Source organism: Nelumbo nucifera, chromosome 3, assembly GCF_055504915.1.
Source record: "Nelumbo nucifera cultivar China Antique chromosome 3, China Antique-T2T, whole genome shotgun sequence".
Taxonomy (NCBI): Eukaryota; Viridiplantae; Streptophyta; class Magnoliopsida; order Proteales; family Nelumbonaceae; genus Nelumbo; species Nelumbo nucifera.
In genome coordinates, this window is record NC_142651.1 from 66,853,639 (window position 1) to 66,861,624 (window position 7,986).

Below are 7,986 nucleotides of genomic sequence, written 5' to 3' on the forward strand. Positions count from 1 at the left end.
TTTTGGAGATGGAGAATTTAGGTTTCTTAAAGAGTTTTTTATTTAACATTTTATTGAGGTTTCTTCTTTACTGGTTATGTACCATTTTCTCGACTCATAGATTTCCCTTGCTATCATCATCTTGTAAGCAAAGCCCAATTTGGTGGGGAAACCATAGGTGAAAACACAATAAAAATTGAAAGTGACAATAATTTTTCTCTACTTCACTACAAAAAAGTAGATAAAATTTTTCTCTACTTCACTAATGGGTACTGTCACTACTATCAACTCATAGGAATTTCTTTTTCTGTAGAAAGTAGGCAAGGATTCATTAGGATCCAATTTATAAAGTGTTTTTGATCCCCACTCAAGTTGCACCCCTAATTTTAATTTTCTGATTAGTAGAAAATCTCAATTACAGCTGATTGACTATATTTATCAACCTTCAGCCTCAATAAGCAGGGCGATAGAATTCTGTAGAGAGTCAGTTCAGATGAGGCAATCAGAGTAATAAGCACCTCACCCAAAAATAGAGCACACAACCTAACTCTCTCATCCTAACCCAATACAATGTTTAAAAAATAGAAAAACAAAAACCAATCATAAACCAACAAGACCATTGACCTACACAAATAGACAGAATACCAAAGTATTCTTTAAGCATGTAGCAACATTGCCATGCTTGGAAACTCATCGATGGTATTATAATCATAGAAGTTTTCTTCATTGATACCCTTATTACAAATGAAGTTGGTACACTTGTTGCCTTGTTTTAATGTTTAAGAAAGGGAAAGGCTCATGCCAACACTTGTTTTCTTTATTTTTTGAAAGATTGCTAGATGTAAACTTGCCAAGGGTGTGGGTATTTTCTCAAGGAATATATCAAACAAACATTGATTATCATTCTAAACCACTATTTCCAAAATGTTGTGAGATAAGAAAATCTGAAGGCCATGAAAGCATTAAATTTAATACAAATAGAGGTTCCCTCACTGTAAAAATTATGGAAAGTAAGCTTCTTATAAAGTAAAATAGTCACATGATTTTTGCACATTAATGCTTTGGTTGCACCCTAACCACAAGAATTGTTATTCTTTCAATTGATATGTATGCTGAATGGTATATAAAACTAGTGATATATCAAAAACTTAGATCTTTATTTTATAAATTTCTTGTCATCTTGGCATTGCCTAGGAGCCCACCTAGGCAACTAGGTACCCCATTGTCACCCAGAATCACCTGATGTGTTGACAAGTATGATTAGCAGTTGACTTTAAAACAATTGAGCACATCAAGAGGGGGTTCATGTCTACAACCCTAGTTGTAGTGATCAAATCAACTAGACTAGATGATTTGGTCTTTTGAATTTAAAACTATAGGAATTGTGTGTATATTTTATGGTCAGTCGCAATAAAATGCTTCAACCAAGGCTGTGGAAAATGCATTTGGACCTGCTGGTTATTTATTAGTAGCTGTCTATACTTACATGCTTGCTTGATGAAGGTGCATTCAATTGTAGATCCAGCAATTGATCCCACTTATAGATAATCAGTAAATCAGGAGTAGTGGGCTAGGTGAGGTCTGTAAATGGATTGCATTTAACAATATCTGAGTGCGATCTGAATATTGAAAAATGACATCTGAATCCAATCCGAAATCTGATCAGATTTGAAGATCCCGGGTTCGAATTTGAATCCTAATGGACTTGGATCAGATTCAGATTTAATCCGACACCGCTTTAATTTTTAAAATACAGAAAAAATTAAGAAGTTAATGACTTTTTAATAAATTCATATAAATATGACATACTAAATATATTATATATATTTTCATATATAATATAATATACAATTATATTTTTTATAATTTCAAATATGATTATATAAATTTTATATATTAAAATCAATGAATATTATAATATAATCGAATTTGGATTTTAATCGGACTGAATGGAGTTAAATCCACATCCAATAATGCAGATTGCAAAATCCAAATCCAATCCGATTATGTAAACACATAATCCTAATCCAAGATGATTGGATTGGATGTCAGATCAGACATCAGACTTTCAGAGGCCATTGACAACCCTAGGCTAGGTGAGGTATATTTTATTTTTCTGTACCACCATGCCAAGCAGATCCAAATTTTGCCAATTGATCAACTATATAATTTAGTTCCCTAGGAACCCAATTAAGGTTGACATGCAAGGAACCCAAGATGTCTCTGTTCTCTGTCAGATAGTGGGCTAACTTCCAAGGGCCTCCATCCTTCTCTCTTTATCATTTTATTGTGTTTGCAGAGTTCTGTCTTTTGCAATTCAGAGACCTGTGAGGACAACTAGAATTTCAGCCTTTGTTGAGTCAGATGTCCCTATCAGATCACTAAAAACCCACCAAATTTTGACATCCCTCTTCTTGAACAGACCACCAACCCCTGCTGAAATGGGGTTACCAATGGCACTACCATCGAAATTTACTTTCAACTCCAACACTTCTGGTATAGGACAGCTTCTGCTAATAATACTTAGTGGCCTGGGAGATGAATGCAGGATCTCTAACAAGTTCATTTGAAGATCACCCATCAAGATGCCTTTGAACTCAGAGGTTGCTTAACTGAAAGACTTTATTATCCCTCACTCCCTCCTTAAAGTCTTACTCACTGGTTGTTTTGAACTGAAAGACTTTATTGTTCCTATTTATTATCCCTCACTCCCTCCTTAAAAACTTTATTATTCATATTCTGTCTTTGAACTCAGAGGTTGCTGAACTGAGTCTAGCATTATGGCAACTTTGAATGGGTACCCTCATGATCCAACCTCATGATCCAGCTATGGCAACTTTGAATGGGTACCCTCCATGTTTTAATTTTCTAAATCCTTAACTAGATTTCTGGTCCATGAGGAAGGCATACCAATCTTGTTCTTATCAAAATAAGAACATGGCACCAATCCGGTCCTTACCAACATGGGTAATCTGGTCCTTCAGGTAATGGGTAACTTCCAGGAAGGCATGCTTGACCGCCCTAGCTTCCACTTCAGCCCCTGCCCCACCTAACACCCTTATAGCACTGAATTATTCTTAGGACTGCATTCTGGAAACTCGGGGCCCCACAGGGCATGCCCCACAGCACATCCCAACCATGTATTGAAAACATCAATCTTTCAACGATAAGTACAAGAGATGTTCCCAATGCACACTGAGATGAGCATGTGGGGCGCTGATGTGATTTCTGTGGTGTATTTTAGTATATCCTACTTTTTAACGAGAATTTGCAAGAGGAATGTTCTTCTGTGTTCCCTAAACATTTTTTTCTTCCCTTCAAGATGGGTGAAGATTTTTGAAGCCTAATTCAGAATACAATCCTGTTTCTAAATAGTTGAAGTTGTGATTTGAAGTATTGAACTTGATCAAGCAGAGGTATGCATGCAACAGTTTCCTCGAGGCTTGAGTTGAAGTTTAAAAAATGGGTGCCATTTTGATAAGGGCAGGGATCAGTTAACACCCCTGCTGAAGGACCAGATTGCTGGAAGTTACCCATTATCAAAATAAGAACTTGGGTCAGTTTATCATCTTTGAGTTTGCTTGTATCTACATAATCCCATGGCAACATCAGTCTACCCCCATTTGTGAGTTTGCTAAAATAGAGATTATTTCAAGTTAGCATTAATTTAGCATTTTAGTTGAGTAGAACAGATGATTTCGTGTTAGCATTAATCCCATGTAACCAATCTTGATCTGTTGCATGCTAGTTGAGTAGAACAGAGGTTTCACTATCACTTGTCTTGAACTACTTTGATGAATTGGTCTACTGTCATCAATTTGAGACTGTAGCATGATAGGTTTTGGTTTGTTGCTTTACCCAGGTAGCTTTGCATTGTTAGCTTTTAGAACTCATTGGCAACAAGAATGAGGTTTGAACTCAAGTTGGACAGATTGTAATAGGATATCTGATATGAACTGCCTTATTGTCTTCTAAAACCAAATAATAAAACAGAATAATGAAGGTTTGTGTCAAAGAAACCAGGTTGTGACCCTTAAAACATGAAGTTATGTTGCAATGAGTTAAGTACTAGATTATCTTACCACAGTAGCAAAATAAATAAGGAAAAGTTTACCAGGGGTAGTTTTCTTTTTCTTAATGTGAATTTCCTTCCCTACCATAATAAACTTATTCAAATTTAAAAGGATCTAAAGAATGATGGACTAAGGTCATTATAAGAGTCAGCATGCCAATGTAAATTCTAGAATACTAAAATGAAGTGTGTAAGCATATAAATTTCTTTTAACAAAGATATTTCAGTTTGTGGTAGTTATTCTAGTCATTACTTAAACATCTTCCACAAACCTTTTGGAGAGAAAATTAAATTAAAGATCAACAAACAAAGAAAAAAAAGTAAGTGAAGTAATGATTCTCATAGTTTGACAGTCTATCTTAACCAGTCTAAAATTGGTCTAAGTCCCTAGGATCCACAAATGAGCCCAGGGCCCCCAAACTTAGACCCCAAATCAACCCAAATAGAATTATCAACAACTATATATTGATTTGATTAGTATTGTGGGGAACAATTTTGAAACAAAAATGAAACTATACATAGTGGATAGTACTTCTAATTCAAAGATTTTATTGATCAAAGTTGTTTGATTTAGCGAAATGAGGATTCCACGTCAAGGAAGGTCAAGCCTAAGGGTCAATCTATCAACCTCAAGCCAAGAACCACCTGGAGATGCTCAAGCTAGCCAGCAGCTCGAGATTAACATGCCAGAGCCCCAATCCCAACAAACTGAAGATAGGGCTTCATCACAAAGTACAAGGACTCGGGGTGCTACAGCGGCGGCAGACGTATGGAGCATGCCTAGTGATGAGAAGATTGACCTTGAGTTTAATGAAGATGGTCAACCCATAAATGAAAATGCGAAGAGGCTAACAAGATTTTTGGGTTCCATCGCACGGAATGGTAATAAGTTGCCAATAGATGTAGACTCTTGGAGAGATGTACCGATAGAGACAAAAGAAGAGGTGTGGAAAGTCGTTCAGGTATGGATGGAGTTAGCTTTTTTTTTGTTCTTTTCAATATATATGTTGTATATGCATAAACTAAAACTTTCTCCTATGGTTGCAGACAAAGTTTAAAACAAAAGAAAATGACAAGGATTTTGTGTTAAAGTCTCTGTCGAAGAAGTGGAGAGGTTGGAAGTGTGACCTGAAGAAAAAATATTTTGATTTTGATCCACATAATGCTGATAAAGTACAAATTAGAGATGATCAAATTCATCCCCAACAATGGAAAAACATGGTGCAATATTGGAAATCTGAACAAGGGAGAATGAGTATCTTAAATAATTTAAAAATGAAAATTTTAGTTGATGGTATGATAAATATTATACTTTCTTTTATGGGTGCAAGCACAGTCTGAGATTAATAAACAAAACCGTTCAAAGCAAACAATGTGCCACACAGCAGGCTCAAAGAGCTTCGCAAGGATATGTGAGGAATTAGTAGTTAATTGTATTTTTTTCTTTCTTTGTATTGTATATAATATGTTTTAAATTTTATATGTTAACAAATACACAATATTTCACAATGATAGAGGGAAGAAAAAGGCCATGAGGTGTCTCATACAGAGTTTTTTTTTTTTTTTTATGACACATGCAAAGGACGGGACTCTTGTCGATTAAAGATTAGCCAATTTGATGGTATATATTTTAGTTCTTTCATTTGTGGCATTTTTAATTTAATATTATTTATTTGAAAATAATTCTTTTAAACACATTCTTTTCCTATTGTATAGAATCAAATGCAAAATTTCATGGCTCAAGATTCTGGGAGTTCGGGTGGGGCAAATGGCTCTTCCTCAGAAGATGTTTATGCTCGTGTAATGGGAGAAGAGCGTCGTGGTTGAGTACGTGGGGTAAGGTTGGGTCCAACTCCAACTAGTATTAGAAGCTGTGATAAGTATGCTGCATTGCTGAGAGAATCAGATGAGGCTAGAAGAAAGGCTGAGGAACGGGAAAGAGCATCTGAGGAACATGCAAAGAAGGTTGGGATGGAAGTGTCTACTTCGAGGGCGGACTGGTTATCCATGCAAAATCAAATGAATGATTTCATTTCAAATACGAAGACATTATTCGTCTACTCCCTTCTCTCAGTTTAGTGGCCATTTTCAACTCTGAAACACAAAATATTCTGGTATATGTTATTTTATATATAATTTTAGTAAATAATAAGATTCTAGTTTTCCATTATATTGACATGTAAATGCCTCATCTACAGGACGGTTTTGAAGTTGATTTACTAAGCCTCATCGAAAACCAGAAAATTCTTGTGGCAGAAGGAATAGTCATTAGCTCAGATCCATCAAAAGTTGTAGGGCCCCAAACACTGGTCAATGATGGTATGAGGTTATGGTTACTGTCCCAATATTGCCAGAACAACCACTTGTTCGTCCATATGGCTCAGTTAGAACAGTTGGAACAGTTGTTGGGGCAAATATTCCTTGGCTATCTCTATATGTAAGATACAAAATTTTGAGTCTAATTTTATCAATGAGCTTTTATGTTATAGTTAAGAATATTTATTTTAACCGGTTAAATGTTTTTGTTTGCATGTTAAACCAGTACAACATTGAGGATTTAAATGATGGAAAAGTTTATTAATTTCTTATTTATATAGTTTCTGTTTACTTTTGACTTACATGCTTTTTGTATTTTCCAAGACAAGTTACATTGGATTTTATATTTTCTCAATTTAGTATGTTTGTTCAATAGATGGATTTGATTTTATTTATTTATTGTTGGCCAAGGAAAAGGAGTTGGAAAAATAATTTCTTAGATGTTGGAACTGTCTATGATATGGAAACAAAACCACGATCTTTCTTTGAAAATATTCAGTTAATAACACTGGTTGTCTTCTCATAGCTCTCATTTGTGATACTAATAGTTTAAAGAAAGTGTAGCACAATTTGCACGGGAGAATACTGCTCCACATGCATCAAAAGGGGACAGGACAAACCACTTTTTAGAGGTCTATCCAATTGCTCCTAAAGCAGTACTAGGGGTCTTGCTAACCTAGACAGGTTAAACCATGTCTAAAGGCATGTTTTTTGCAATTTTTTATTCAACACTATTGTTTACAATGAATCTCTCCTAATCAAACACTTCCCTCATTGGATTTTTTTGATATGCAGATTTGTCTTTGGTGTGACAGCATTGCTTCCACTGATAACATCTACTGTTGTTCTTGTTAAAGGACAACTTATGTCTAGATATAATCTTTCTCTGTCAGGTCCTGGCTTTTTTGAGAGCTCAAAACAGAATATAATTCAGCTATGGAATGCTGTCAGGCCGCCTAATGTATTTTTGCCCACCTTATTCATCTTCCTGTGGCAAGCAACTCCGCAATCAGGTTCTGCCATGTTTTTCTTTACGCAAGTTCTTTCATCTTATATTTTAAGGATGTTATAGTTGATAGGTACTTGAAACTTCTATAATTTCTGAGCATCTGTTTTGGTTCCTTGTTTGGGTTTCAGGACAAACAGACTTGGTTTCACCCCATAATTTTTAGGTCGTGTCAAGCTTGTTACTCCAGTCACATCATTGATAGGTGTTGGACTGTATAATGGATTTTTGAAGAATGTTCCCTTGCAGAAGATTTTTCTATCTACAACCATTATAGGTTTGTCTGAGCTGAGGATAGGTTTTTTTTTTTTTTGGTTCCTTTCAACTAAGATTGTTTGAGAATTTTAAATTTCTAGGTTTCCATGGTCATTTTTACATACGATTTTATCATGTATATCTTCCTCGGATTTTCCTTGTTACTGGACTAAATCAGTAGTTTGGTGTAAGTGATGAATGGTTCGATATTGGAGATTCTTTGATTATAACAGTCCTTGGTCAGGTAACATATAATTTTTTAGCCATTTCATAGATATATGGCCATTTTAAACAGTAACTCTATCATACATTGTGGATGATATTTAAACTATTGGCTATTTCACAGAAACTTTAAATG

General features: G+C 35.1%; 1 long non-coding RNA gene across 1 annotated transcript; it reads left to right on the forward strand.

The window, feature by feature from the left end:
* Positions 1 to 5,774: 5,774 nt before the first annotated feature.
* Positions 5,775 to 7,373, forward strand: LOC109114105 (uncharacterized). The gene is made up of 3 exons (XR_002022220.2): positions 5,775 to 6,165; positions 6,250 to 6,488; positions 7,163 to 7,373. It is a non-coding gene; the product is annotated as an uncharacterized LOC109114105 (long non-coding RNA).
* Positions 7,374 to 7,986: the final 613 nt, after the last annotated feature.